Consider the following 15,370-nt stretch of genomic DNA (forward strand, 5'->3'; position numbering starts at 1 on the left):
CTCCATCTTTGTCCACATCCACAGTACAGTGGTCACAGCACCAGCACACACATCATCACTCATCTGCATTATTCAAGGCATAATGCAATCAGTCTTTACCTTGAAGGTGCTTATACCCTATCTCTGCATACATGTTAGGTCACAAAAGTTTTAATCTCTCACTTGAAGCTGGAATTTGCAAAGAGGACTCCATGTATAATTAACATCTGAGCTGGGTTTGGGGGCATAAGTAGAAGTTTCACTGTCAGGCATGTACAAAGAGGCCAAGACAGAAAAGTTGAAATGTGCTTTCTCGCTTAGTGAAGAGATGACACAGAGGACTGGGGAATAAATAGAGAGGTAGCTTTTAAGCATTCAGCAACGAAAGTCTGCCTAAATATGTCATGGTTTTCCAGTAGGAGGCAATACTGTGCCCCAGTTCTTCAGGAAGAGGCAGGGCTAAATGAGCAAGACGCATTAATGAGGAAAAAAAAAAAATCCAGTGTCACAATGACAAATATAGTACGGCCCATTTACATTAAGTAAAAATCAGACATGCATATGTTCGTTAATGTAGATAAAAGGTCTAGAAATGAGTTATCCCAAACTGAAAATAGGAACCACCTCCATAAAGAGTAGTAAGAATGAAACAAGCAGCAGGAGTGAGGTGGGAATTTTCCTTTGCTTTTACACTTCCGTATCACTTAAGCTCTTTTTTTTTTCCACAATAAAATTTTATCTACATGTTGCTTGCCTAATAAATAAATATTGTTTACATAGAAGGAAGTTGTTGATCAAAATAAGGACCAAAATAACACTGGCAGGATAAGGAGTGTGAACTTTTAAAAATTAATGTTCTTGTTATTTTTGGTTGTCAGTGGGATAGATAGACAATACCCTGAGCAAGACATTAGGAAGAATAATATTTTGCAGGTGGGATTATCTTCAAGCCAATAAACAAATAGGCAGGTAGAACTCTCTGGAGGTCGTTACATAGATAAATACATATATTTTGTAGGTGTATATGTATATATAAATTAAACAAATATATAGCTTAAATAAATATATTTTATATAGGAGGTTATTCCAAATAAACATAGAACATATATAATAATGAATATACATAAATGAATAATAAGAATTAGGGAGAGAGAAGAAAGACAAGTTCTTTTCTCTGAGTATGAGGGATTTTAAGATATCAAAGAAATGCCTTTAGGGATGTTTGCTTGCGAAGTGTCTTAAAGACAACACATCTGGATATGGAGATCACAACAAGCAGAGTCGGATTTCAGGTTAGACGTGGCAATCATCTACTTGAAGACGAGAAGTGAAGTAATGAATGAGGTCAAAAGGTCATCAGGGAATAAATGAGGTCAGCAAGGGAAAGAGTGAAGAGAGCCTAAGGCAGAGCTGTGAGAAGGATCATCCATTAAGAGAAGAGAAGCAATGCACTGGCTCATTCATTCCCAACTAATTTTTTTCAAGGACCCTGAGCCAAACGCTGTAGGTTTTGAGGACAGAATAGAGTGGTGGAAAAAATGGCATGGTGACTGCCCACAGGGACTTATAACCACTGGAATGGGAACACCCACTAACGTTAACTGAACGCTTCGTGACTCTGCAATGACACTGAAGTATCACATCAACCTTAAAACAATGTTATTATCCTCTCCTCTCTATGGATGAAGACATGAGGCTTAGTGAGGTGGGCAATGTGTCCCAAGTCATACAGCTATGAAGTGGCAGGGACTTGATCTGAACGCCAAGTTTATCTACCACCATAACCCATAAGCCTGTGTAATGCTGCAAAGTGGCCAACCAAGGGGTCATAGAAGAAACATGAGAATAGAAAAAACAACAACAACAACAACAGCATCCTATGCTACAGAAGACAGGGACAGAGTCATGGGCCTGCTAAGCCATGTTATCAAGGAGGAGGGAAACTGATGCAAGATCACTGATTTGATGATTAGAAGGTCATATATTCATTCATTTATTCACTCAACCAATACGTATTAAGCAGCCAGCATGTATTACCACATGGGCTTTGAAAGATCAGTTTTACTTGTGTGGGGATGGAAGCCAATTGTGAAGGATTAAGGAATGAGTAGATGGTAAAATCGCTTGTGTTAAGGACTCCTCTGAGGAACTGGGTGATGGAAAAATTAGCTTAAGAAGGATTTTCAGGCTATGGTGTACCTAAGCAAGCATGCAGAGGCAGGATGGAGTCAGTAGAGTGAAAAAACAGGGAAAGAGGATGATGGTGAATACAGATGCTTCCTATGGATGGAGAAAGAGAAGGAGACGCAAACTCCTGAGGCAGAAGGTTATCTTTAAAAGGAGGAGGGTCCCTTTTCCTCTGATAGGGGAGAGAAGAAAATATAAAGGAACTGAGAAATGCTGCTGCAAAATGCAATCACAGGAAACTGTACCAATAAGATTTTATGTACACACTTCTAGACATTGGTTCTCGACCCTGGCTACACACTACAATCATCTTGGCAGTTGTTACAAACTGTGATGCTTAGACTGAACTCCAGACCAATTAAATCAGAAAAATGTGAGGCTTCTTCAGGCTGAGGATATCCAAGGCGGTAAAGAGGACTTGGAAAGGTGTGAATTGGGGGGGGGGGGTTTACATGTGATAACGACTTGAGTAAAATCTGAAAATCTAGGATCCAATAAAGAAATGAATTTGCCTAAAATAAAGGAAGGAAGGAAGAAGTGGGCAAGAAAATAGAAACACTAGTATGTGGGCAGATGACAAAGGATCCTTATAAATTTTCAAATTGCTGCAAAGTAGGTACATGTGCATCCCATTACTTACAACTATAAACTGTACTAAGCATGGATCTTAACAGTACTACTCTCTTTTGTATCCCCAATCAATCTACATCAGAGTCCCTGGCATAGAGTGGATACTCAATAGACATTAGTTGAATGAATAACTTAATAAAAAAATAAATGTATAACTCAGGTGGCAGCCCAGCCCTCTCTTCAAGTGTCTAGAATCCTTGAGAAAGGTGGAATCGTCTCATACGCCATCCCAAGTCACTCACTGCAAATACTTCTCACGTCTCAGATCTACATGGGGCCTCAGCTGGTTTTCAGGGGATATGATTTCAACCTCTTTATTCTTAATGCCATCAAAAAAGGTTATGTGGGTAATCGATTTTTACTAAAGTTTTACAAAAGTGAGAAAACAATGGGGAGGAGGGCTTTATCAGCAAAACACCAGCCAGCAAGCAATTCAAAATTAGCTATTAGACAGCCATAGTGTTAATAACTATGTCACTTGGCCGTTCTCATTGGCCATTATTCCATGCTGAGTCCTCGCCTCCTGCCATCTTGCCGCACTCTTACTTCCCTCAAGCTTCACCAGTACCACCCAAACCACAAATTTCACCTTTTCTTATGCAGAGCAGTTTCACTAGGACTACCTCCTACACCCAGGCTTGGGGGGGATCTCACTTTTCATACCTAAACTTCCCCAGAAGTGCTTTTGCCAAACCAAAGGTTAGATATGAACCCCAACCTTTTTAGGGCCCCAAACTTTCATAGCCAATTATGATCTTAAATGGCCATTTTTTTCCTTCCTTCCACACAAAAGAATGGATCGTCCTGGGAAGACAAATGGAAAATCTCCAACCCAATAATAAATGAGGCCCCGTGAGGGAATAAACGTTCGTCATTGGAAGTCCACGGAATACGTATACACATTACTGTTGAGAATCATCCTTACCTTCCTTATTGGGGCGTCTCAGAATTAGTGTCTTTGTCTGTGAATGTCATCATCGTATCCAGTCACATGAGCAGTGATGTGAATACAGCGGACACTCAACAGAGACGCACTAATCATGAGGATAAAGGGCAAAGATGAGATACTCTCTGAGATTTTATACCTTATAATAATAGTGGTAATAATAGCTGCTTTGTATGTCCAAAGCCGTTTAAAAGCATTAACATTTCACATGGCCACGCATCCTCAGAAAGCAGATCAATATTTATTCTTCCAAGTGTGTCGAGTATACAGTTGCGGCACCTCGAGGTGAAAGTGTCGCCCTGCCAGTGTCAGCCTCAGAACTTGGAAATCACATCCCCAGTTCATTATGTCAGAATAATAAAGTGACCCTAGCTGGCTGAATGTATTCATTAATGGCTGGTGTGGGGGGGGAGCGGGCAGGGAGGAAGGAGAAGACAATAAGGCTTTGGGAACTCACAACGCTAAATAGCCGGCAAGGAAACACTGTTATTTGCTGTTGCATCAGTTCTGGAAGGGAAAAAGATACACACACACACACACACACATCACACATCACAGCAGTCCTGTTTAGTCCTTTCCAATGAGAATTTATTTTTGTAACTCCTGGTCCAAGTAATTTTATTGCCACCGATTGGAAGGGGAGGGGGATGGTAGTAAGAACTTCCTTCTGGAGTCTCCCCCACCCCCACCCCGCTTTAGTGTGTGTTTTGCTGATTAAGCAAATCGACCTTAATTAGGAACGAAGTAGAAAAGAACTCTGCAAGGTTTCCTTAAGCAGCGTCAAAACGACCACAGCCCATTCTCAGAGCCCATTAAGAGGTAATCAACCAAGGCAACTAACAAGTCACTCAGACCAGACTTTTGGAATTTGGCTCTTTTGTTCTGTCAGTTTGAAGAGCGCTGGGCGAGTGATGCAATTTAGAAGGGAGCTCTTTCAGAGCTTTCACTCAGGAAGGCATCGAGAGCTCTGGGGGTAGAGCTTACTTAGCTCAGAAAAAGGGGAAGAATGCAAGTTTGCATTGACAGCTTGATCCCAGAGAGAGGTTGCGGGGCTGCTTGTCAGGCGGGTCCTCTGGGTGTGGATGAGGCACAGGCAGGAGCCTTCGTCTGAAGCGAACGTGCGCCTCCGATATTAAACGAACAATTACCTTCCCGTGCATTGCTCGCTGTTTGCTACTGCTGTTTCCTTCAATGAAACCTCTTTTCACTTGCCAATGGGAACCTGTCAGGCAAGAGTATTTTTCAGGCATGATACACATACTAAAATGCCCTTGTGAGCTTTTAATACATTTACAGTCGATGACAATAGGGCTGTTTTGTCAGGAAAGGTAAAAGAAAAGTATTTGTTACAAATGCAGAGCAATGGCAAGACAGGGTGGACCAGTGTTGCTGTGCTTCGTGGCTGCCGGTCCCTCCAAAGTGTCAATCCAGCTGCCCGAGAGCAGGTTGAAAAGGAGCAAAATGTGATCAGGGTGTGGTCTTTTTATTCAAATTGAAATTCACCTCTTTTTTTTCTAACATAAATACATTTTATAGACAATATATTGTTTCAGGGAGTAGAACAGATATTCTTCTTTGGTGATTACTTGTTGATTTTCTTTTGTCTATAACAATTTAAAGTACTTTATTGCTTACATTTAAATAAATGCTAAATCAATAGTAAGTTATACAACTATGTAGTAGACATATGTATAGAGACATTATCCAGAATTCATGCCCTGGTCAGAATGGAGACTTGTAGAAATACTCACTTTAGATGACTCTTAGAAGAGCAGAAATGTGAAGAAAAAAAAGATCTTACATTTCATCCTCAATTTTTTAAACATCTTTACTAGAGTATAACTGCTTTACAATGGTGTGTTAGTTTCTGCTTTACAACAAAGTGAATCAGCTATACATATACACATATCCCCATATCTCCTCCCTCTTGCATCTCCCTCTCTCCCACCCTCCCTATCCCACCCCTCTAGGTGGTCATAAAGCACCAAGCTGATCTCCCTGTGCTATGCGGCTGCTTCCCACTAGCTGTCTATTTTACATTTGGTAGTGTATATATGTCCATGCCACTCTCTCACTTCGTCCCAGTTTACCCTTCCCCCTCCCCGTGTCCTCAAGTCTATTCTCTAAGTCTGTGTCTTTATTCCTGTCCTGCCCCTAGGTTCTTCAGGCCCCCTTTTTTTTTTTTTAGATTCCATATATATGTGTTGGCATACAGTATTTTTTTTTCTCTTTCTGACTTACTTCACTCTGTATGACAGACTCTAGGTCCATCCACCTCACTACAAATAACTCAATATCATTTCTTTTTATGGCTGAGTAATATTCCATTGTATATATGTGTCACATCTTCTTTATCCATTCTCCTGTCGATGGACACTTAGGTTGCTTCCATATCCTGGTTATTGTAAATAGAGCTGCAATGAACATTGTGGTACATGACTGTTTTTTTTGTTTGTTTGTTTTTGTTTTTTTTTTTCATGGCTGTTTTTGAATTATGGTTTTCTCAGGGTATATGCCTAGTAGTGGGATTGCTGAAACGTATGGTAGTTCTATTTTTAGTTTTTTAAGGAACCTCCATACTGTCCTCCATAGTGAAGTTCACCTTTTTAATAAAGACCTTCGTTTGTTCAGATTCTCTTGGATGATAACACAAGCCAAGTAGGTGGTGGGCGTGCAGCATCCTTATATTTGAATATACATTTGGCCCTTGGATTCACCATGGAGCACTGTCTTTAAAACTCAAGCAAGATGAATTGTTCCATAGATAAACCTCCACTTAAAAGAGATTTCCACACCAAAACTAGAATCCTCGAGTTATAAACTATAGTTTGCTGTGATCACAGCTCAGGTTTGTTTCGTTAAATGAAACCAGATATTAAATAATAAATAATCAATAGAGAACGTCTATCAGCCAATTTCTAGAGAGATTTCTGTTGTCATTCAAACATCCATTTGGCTAGAGTTTTTAAAATATATATATATATATATATATATATATGAGCCATCTATTATTTGCATAATGGTAACAAGTTGACAGAGATTTTTGAGAACCAAATAATAGTTCTGGGGTGAAAAATAAAGATTTTGATACGAGCCCACAAATAAATACATATTTTCATGAAGGGACATACTGGTGAAAAGAATTTCTGTTGTCATCCTAAGGGTGAAATGGATCTTCTGCATTATTCTGCAGGAAAAAGGGAACTGGGTGTCATTAAACTATGTTCCCCTTCAGGAAAGAAATAATACGTGATATTAGTTGCTCAACATGTATTACAGTATCTACCAATGGGAGACAATATACAGTTAAGAGGACAGCTCCCATATCTGACAGTATGGATTCAAATACTGGCCACCATATTGTTAATTCTATGATCTTAAGTAAAATGTCTCCAACTCTCTGAGCCTCAGTTTCTTAACCATTATTGTGTGATGGCAGTAATAGGACCTCCTAATATACAACTACATAGTACTACTGTTACAGTATCTACTAAGTACATTTCTTATAGGAGAAAATTAAGTAATAAGTATATTGTATTTTCTATCAATCCTGTAACCCTATAAATAGTAAATCGTTATTATTCTGTAATAATTACTGAAACATATTTACTGATTACTTATGAGTTGTATTCCAAATTAACACGTTATTAACCAGATTGATATAACAGTAGCTGCTGTAAACAACCCCCAAGTTTCCATGGCCTAACTTAATAAACGTTCACTCGTAGCCACCCAAAGTTCAATGCAGATAAACACTTCTCAGTTGTCTCCTACCACATGGTGACTCAGGGATCCAAGCATTTTTTTCTCTTGTGGCTCTGCCATCTCTAGAAGCCCCCTCAGAGTTTTCTATTGTATTATTTGCTTATATCTGTCCAAGAAGTAAAGAACAAAATGTGGAGAATCACAGGGCGTATTTTAGGGGATAAACTGGAAGTGAGGCACATTATTTCTGGCCGCATCCCTTTGCACAGAACTATGTACATGGTCCCACCTAGACGCAAGGAGGCCAAAAAACGTACTTTTACTGTGTATCCAGAAAGAAGAAGAAGATTTGGCTCAGTAGACAGCCAGTGTCTGTCACCAACATAAATCCTTATTAGCTAAAGTCAGTATAATTGGGAGTAGTTTCCTTAGCCATATTTGAAGCACTGCGTATGCCAACTGAGGCAAATTAGGAGTTTTCTGAATATATAATGTCCTTCTTAGATGCACTGGAGCTGTTGACCACTAAATTCTTTTATACACTCACCTTCCTTGGCTGTCTCTGGGTTTTTCTTCTACCCTCTGACTATTCCTCCTCACTCTTCTTCGCTGATTCCCTGTCTAACATATGTACCAGAATGCTGATAACTGAACTCATTTTTCATTAAAAGTTTTACTTTTTTTTTCTTTCTTTTTTTAACAAAAGAAAATGTGCATTCTTCCTACTCTTCCTCAGATTCACTCTTGACTCATCTTCTCTGGGAAGACCTCTTCTATGATGGAGACTGAGCTGGGTGCCCCTCACCAGTATCCCTGTAACCTCTGTCAGAGCATTTGTTACATGGAATTCTCAGGGTCTCCTTAGCGGAGTCTGCTCTTTGCAAGTGATTTGAAAACTGACTTATGTCTTTTATCTGAGTTTCTGCTCCCCTAGTATAATAGTATCTACCACATAGCAGACAATACCATTCACTGAATGAATTAAGGAATTTCGAGGTAAATCCAGCTGTACATCTTAGTCAATAAAGAAAACCAAAATACAAATGGAATTTCAGTGCTATCAAAGAATAAATGAGTCATGAAAAAACTAAACGGGAGGAATATACATTTACCTTTATAAAAGTATAAAAATCTTTTTTTTTTTTCAATTTTCAACATTTAACACCATACCTTTTAAAAAGTAAATAATCTTGAATGTTGCACCAGTTTCCAGTAAATTGACTTTGGAAATATTTTTCTTTCCTTTATGTATTCATATACTGTCACTTGAAAAGAAAAGACAACTTAGAACAAGCCTATCAAAGAGCCTTCTCCCAAAACTTGCATGCTACGTTAAAAAAAAAAAAAAAAAAAAAGGCCATCTCTGAATCTCTATTAGTGAAACTTTTCTTTTGGCAGCCTAACATAATTACAAGACAAATAGTTCCTCCTAAGATACGAGAAAAATACTTATGCTAAAGGTGGGTGACTTTTCAAATTAAACTTTGATTACAAGATTTTTTATCAAGGTCTTTCCATTCATTCACTGTGAAAATATATAGTGTTACATTTTCTTCAGTATTTTTGCATTATTGTCTATTTTACGTCTTATTATAAATATTCACCTCTAAAAAATGTCTTTCTTTATAACAAAACTTCTTAAACTTAAGGGTAGTAAAGACTACTGTTAGCACCTTATTCAGTTCCAAATACTAAAATATTTCACACTAAATCCTAATAATTGTGGTGACCTATTCAAACTGATATCATTAAAGTTTCTCCTTTGCATTTCGTGTATACTGCATATTCTATTACCATTATAATACCACTATATTATCAATATTACTTATTATATTATACATGCTAAGAATGTTATTTCTTGCCTATTAAGTCTACTTTATCATAGGCAGGGCACCATGATAATTAAAAGCTCATCTCCTTTTCTGGAACCAGACTTCCTGAGTATCACTCTCAGCTCTGCCATTCACTATCTGCAATTACAATTCATAACTTATATTACCTACCTGTGCCTCAGCCTCCTCATATATAAAATGTGGATAGTAATAGTCCTTAGCCCATAGGGTTGTGGTGAGGATCATATAAGCTTACACAGGAAAAGTCTTAGAACATCTTCTGGCACATCAAAAGCCTCTAGAAATATTTAGCTATGATTACTTACCGAGAGAGTACTGTATGTTCCATTTTTCTAAATTTCTTATTTCTGTTTTCCCCCATTCATCCTACTTTAATCTGTCTTCTAGCTTCACCCACCTATTGAAACTCCTTTAGCAAATTGTCACCAAATTACCAAACTCAGCGGTTTGTTTTCCATCCTGAAGTATCCTTGCCTTCTTTCCAACATTTGGCCTTTTAATCACACATTTTTTGGAAATGTTCTCATCTCTTGGGCAAGAAGAGGCACAGAAAAATTCAGAGAGACTGAAATTAGAGTTTGGGCCCCGGAAAAAACAGTGTAAGGAAAAGGTTGTAGTTGGTTTACAGGTGATGTGATGGAAAGTAGTCAAATAAGAATAGCTAGAATCCTGGCCTCCAGTTTACTTTCTCTATAGTTCATCCTCCATATTGGACTTGCTAAGACAAATATATGATCTTGTTTAATTTCTGCTTAAAACATTTCTTTCGGGCTCTTAAACAGGAGTTAAGGGAACTTGGATATAGTTTGTGTGTCTGGGGGGCGAGGGCTCAGGAATCTGTATTATATGTGTGTGTATGGTGCATTTTTCCAAGGAAAGTGTTCATATACTTCCTTGCGGTCCATTCCCCGTAAATCAAGAACCACTGCCCCAATGGCTAAAGTCTAAAATCCACAGATATACATAAAAAACTCCACCTTAACTCTCACAGTCCTTCTCTCTTTTCCCTTTTCCCCCATGCTCTTACCATGCTCTACTAAGTACTGTTTTTCACACTTCCAGGTTTTACAAACTTTTTCTTCTTTCTTGAATATCAGTGGCCACCTGGCAGCTGAATACTAATTTTTTGAGATCCAGTGAAAACGTCATCTCTTTTTAGACATCTATCTGCTGCAATACACCAAGCATTATGAGAAATTCCTGACTTTCACACCCAGCGAACTATGTACCACCTAACCTTATTATCCATTTATCATATGCTATTGAAGTCATCTGAGCGCCTATCACCACACTGTACGGTAAACTCAGAAGACAGGGACCAGGTCTCATTCACCTTTGTGTATCTACCAGCAGTGAGCACACTGCTAAGTGCTATGTGAAGAATCCATAAATGTTTCACAGATGAATGAGTGAATTACTGATTGTTGTCTTGCTTCAAATTCATCTGTTAGGTGTATATCACATGATATTTTCTGAGGGATCTTTTTTTTTTTAATCAGTGTGGTTAATCCACATGAATACCATACTTCTGAATTCAGGAATTAAGGTGCTATGTTTCACACTCCTTAAACTGTTTTAAATCGTGTTAAGTATCGTATCAAAAAAAAAAAAAAACTTGGGGCTTCCCTGGTGGCGCCGTGGTTGAGAGTCCGCCTGCCGATGCAGGGGACGCGGGTTCGTGCCCCGGTCCGGGAGGATCCCACGTGCCGCGGAGCGGCTGGGCCCGTGAGCCGTGGCCGCTGAGCCTGCGCGTCCGGAGCTTGTGCTCCGCAACGGGAGAGGCCACAGCAGTGAGAGGCCCACGTACCGCACCAAAAAAAAAAAAAAAAGAAAGAAAAACTTGATAGTTGGTGATGAAACAAAGATTTGATAGCATGATTTTTAAGTCCTAGGAGGCCAACACTCTTTCCACTAGTAACTTTTGTCTAAAAGGGACAGTTTGAAGTTATTTCAATAAAAGCACCACCATACATCTTGAACTGAACACAGCAGTGCTGCAGTGAAAGCCACATACATAGCTCCAAAGGGAGACACTGAGATAGAAGCAAATGACATATTTTTAAAAGACATACACCTAAAGTACTTTTTTCTTTCTATGATAAATATATTTTCCTTCCATTGTTTCATCTTCATGGATTACAGAAACACCAAACTTCTTTTGATCCACAAGAGAAAGTTTTCTTACAAACATGTATAAAGAAGTTAGAATTAGGCATGCTTCTGGCATCTTCCCTTTTTATGGAGGACAGGATTTTGAAGCAGGAAGAACATAAACAGTACACATTGACTCCTGACACACCATTGCTTTCTTCAACTAGAATAATACAAATTTGCAAGTGAACAAAAGAGTGGGAGGTAGATATCTGATTTACAATGTTTCTGTGATAAAGAACACTGTAAAAAAAAAATCCATGTGAATAATAAAGCATTGTTAACTGAGTCCTGACATTTCTATTCTAGTGACAACGACAGCAGAACTGCATACGGGCGCCTTGTGCCACTTTGAAAGTGGGAGGAAGACATATAATTATAATTCTTACAATGACGAGAATTCAAGAAAATCTGGGGAAAAATTTATTGAAACACATATTGACATATCAGTATTATAAATTACTTTCTCTTATTGACCTGCCCCCCAAAATTCTTTTGTTGGCTAGCTCATCATGGCACAAAAGGCATCTCATGAAAAGACAGACCTGCCTTGAAAATTCTCTTCTTACATTGAAAACTATCTACCATGTATTTATTCTGTAACTTGCTCAACATGCGAGATATATTAGAGAAATATATTTTCAAAACAGTTTTAACCTCCATTGTCTTGAGCGCACGTATCAACTCTGTCATGTCACTTATCCAAAATCCTCATGGAAACCTTACATTTAGGCAAAACTAATGAATCTGTTTTAACACCATTTGCGAAAGTCAAAGAAGATATAATATTATGCTTTCACTTAACATACATTTTCATCCATCTCCTTCGTTTCTTTGCTGGATGGTTAAGAGGGGAAAAAAATACTACAAAAATTACAGTGATGTTATCAACCACAGTGTTTTAATAGAGAACAGAATTGGAAATGGCATTTTGCTGAGTGAATCTCTAAATGAATGGAAAAAAAAAAAAAAAAAAACAGGGATGAATTTTCTCCTGGTGTTTATCTCCACTGAAGTCTCAGAGGAAAGACTCCCAGGTGTTGAAGGAAGCTCTCTAACTGACCCCATTACTGCCTTGGGCACCAGGAAGGCAGAGGGGCAGTTGTAAAGTCAGACCCTGAGTGAGCGTCGTGGAAATTATAGCGTTGTGTTATATGCATCCCCTGCAGGGTGCTTTCCTATCTTCAGAGAACACTCATGAAATGGTGCCAATGAGAAAACTAAGCGTTTGTCTTTAGAAAAAGTGCCACCTTTTATGAACCATCTGGAGCCCATCCAAAGGGCCTCCAGAATAGATGGAAGAACGTAATAAAGCAAAACACCTCAGCCATTGAGGGCTAGAGTCACGTCTGCACACGTACCAGGGTTATTCATCCACCATCATAAATACTCGTGAGACCAAGGAAGAACGCAGAGTGGCTGGTCCGTGTAGAATTCAACTCAACAGACATTGAACCAGTAAGCAAAAAGCCCACTTACAAACTTAGAAGAAAACATATTTTGGCTACTTCTTGCAGTTTACTCATCCCATTTCATCCACACTCAATATTTTTCCTCTGCTTGTTAGTGATAAGGATACACATGAGGATTTGGCTTTTACATGAACCTGGTGTTTTCTACAATGCCTGTTGTTATAAAGAATAAAGATTAAGATACATGAGGAAATATATAACGACTAGAGATATTGCACTCTTGTACATACCCAACGCAGAGAGCATATCAGCTAAGTCAAGAAAGAAAGAAAACCACAAGGACTGGGGAGGGGGGGTCTGGGGGAGAAGTTACAAAAGTCAGATTGACTAACGGGTACCACAGAAAGAGCACAGTAAAAGAGGGTCAAAGATTGGGTCCCCAAAAGTGATAAAATTCATCTCAGAAGAAAAACAAACACCAAAAGAACCCAAAGAAGCCCAGCGTCATTTGCTCATTTGTATGTGAATTAAATTGACTGCCTGCAACCATGTTGACCTGGTTCTGTCCTAGGATGCTCTTAAAATTGGGTAGTAGGTTGGGAAAAGAAATATCTCAGAGTTAAGTTCTGGTGATGAACCTAGGACAGGGCACCAGCCTTTAAGTCTCATTCTGACAGTACGAGAATTTAATAGATTACTCATTTTCTAGAAGAGAATTTCAATCTTTCCTAATTGATGCATGGCAACTAGTCTCTTTGAAATCTAGAAAAGTAACTTTTGCTCGGAGAGGAAAAGAGAGAATCATTTCTAATTCTAACTCAAACATCTTCTTAAACATATGTGTGCCCGAAGTATTGGATGCGAGTGTTTATTATCGGCACTCTGCACTCATCGCAGCTGATTTGAAGGAATCTGTGCAGAGATAGATGGTAACAAGACAGAGGACTTTGGAATCAGAACAAACTTGGTTTGAGCCTTGGCTGTGTGACCTTGGACAAGTTGCTTCATCTCTCTGAATTTCAGTTACCTTGGGGCTCATAATAGCTACACAAAAATTTTGGGGACCTCTCTCCTAGGTATTAGAAAACAAGATCTAGGTGGGCTCATGCTAACATGATGTATAAACGATTGCACAGTTACCAGTTGGACTCAACAAGCTTATCACCTATAAAGGTATTCCTTTCAGAGCAACCTTGACAAGAGCAAAGGTACTTCCTTTAAAACATCAGCAGTATCTTCTGATGACTTACAGAGCTCTCCTAGAGAAACAAAAATTCCTCGTTCCAGTCTGCCATAATTATTGAATTGGAAACACCTTGTATATTAATACCTGTTTGTGTATCACCAAGGGACAACCTCAAAGTCTGGCTGGCTCATTTCAAGTTTAAATATCCCATTAGCTAAGTTGTAAGGAAGGTCACGTAACCCAGGAGGCCCTGTGGTTCCACCTTAAGTATTATTCCTTTAGAGTTTCTGTTACTGTTTTCAACCTTTTGAGCTCTTGCAAATGTATTTGGCATTCAATTAAAGTGAGATTAATCCAAAGCAGATGTAGTAGTAGTAGTAAAGAATTGCTCTGTAGAAAGCCTACCCATCCAAAGTACTAAATTATAAGCACACAGACACAAACAAATCCATAAATATCAATTCTTTAAAGTGATTTAAAATGCATAGCTTCATATAACTCCTTTGACAAAAATACAAATGCCTATGCACTCTTAACAAAGAGCTAAAATGCCTAGTTTTATCTTTATGGAAACATAAAAGCATTTCAGATGCTGAGGACCTAGAATCTCAAAGAGTCTTCATCTCCAATTACCAAGAACAACTCAAATTTTACCCAAACCGCCAACTCTCCATGGCTATGACTGTTCTCCTACTTGAGTTCTTAGATTTCCAAAGAAAGAGACCAGCACTGCTTCTTTGTCCTATAAACTTGGGGGGAGAGTGTGTGGACCATAAAAGCACCTACACCGATCTAAAGCATAAAGGGTGGATGACATCAGAGTTAATACTATTGTTATTTTCTAAGTGAGAGTCAGAGCACTCACCTGCTAGACACAAAGGATTTCAGCCAGGCTCAGGGGTTCTTTTTCTATGACAACCTAATTGATAGAGGCTCTTAAAGAGAATCAGGAGATTAATCTACCCACCTGAAAGGATGAGGACCAACACTCATCGTCTAATTTCGTAATGCCCTGTAAATATGGAAGGTCTCCCTAACAATGATAGCCTAACAGGATCATATGCATCAGAGTCCCAGGGACAAGAGCCAAACTGCCTTATCTTCCATCATACGTTGTCCTTTCTGCGCCTTCATTTGAACCTTGGCCTCACTGGGGATTTCTGACCAACTATTAGTCATTAAGGGGAATTTCATTGGTACAAAAATCAGGTTACAGATGGCAGAGAAGGGATACCTGTGGGCAATCTACCATTGACAAGTTTGCCTCCTATAAATAGACCATAAAGACCCCAAAGGCACAACCACGCCACATTCATCTTTG

The 15,370-nt window shown here is 38.9% G+C and overlaps 1 protein-coding gene across 1 annotated transcript in view; it reads left to right on the plus strand.

Moving 5' to 3' along the window:
- Positions 1 to 15,370, plus strand: part of MDFIC2 (MyoD family inhibitor domain containing 2) — a 101,017-nt gene that overhangs the window by 57,639 nt on the left and 28,008 nt on the right. The gene's annotated exons all lie outside the window — the stretch shown is intronic.

The sequence above is a fragment of the Kogia breviceps genome, chromosome 10 (genome assembly GCF_026419965.1).
Source record: "Kogia breviceps isolate mKogBre1 chromosome 10, mKogBre1 haplotype 1, whole genome shotgun sequence".
Taxonomy (NCBI): domain Eukaryota; kingdom Metazoa; phylum Chordata; class Mammalia; order Artiodactyla; family Physeteridae; genus Kogia; species Kogia breviceps.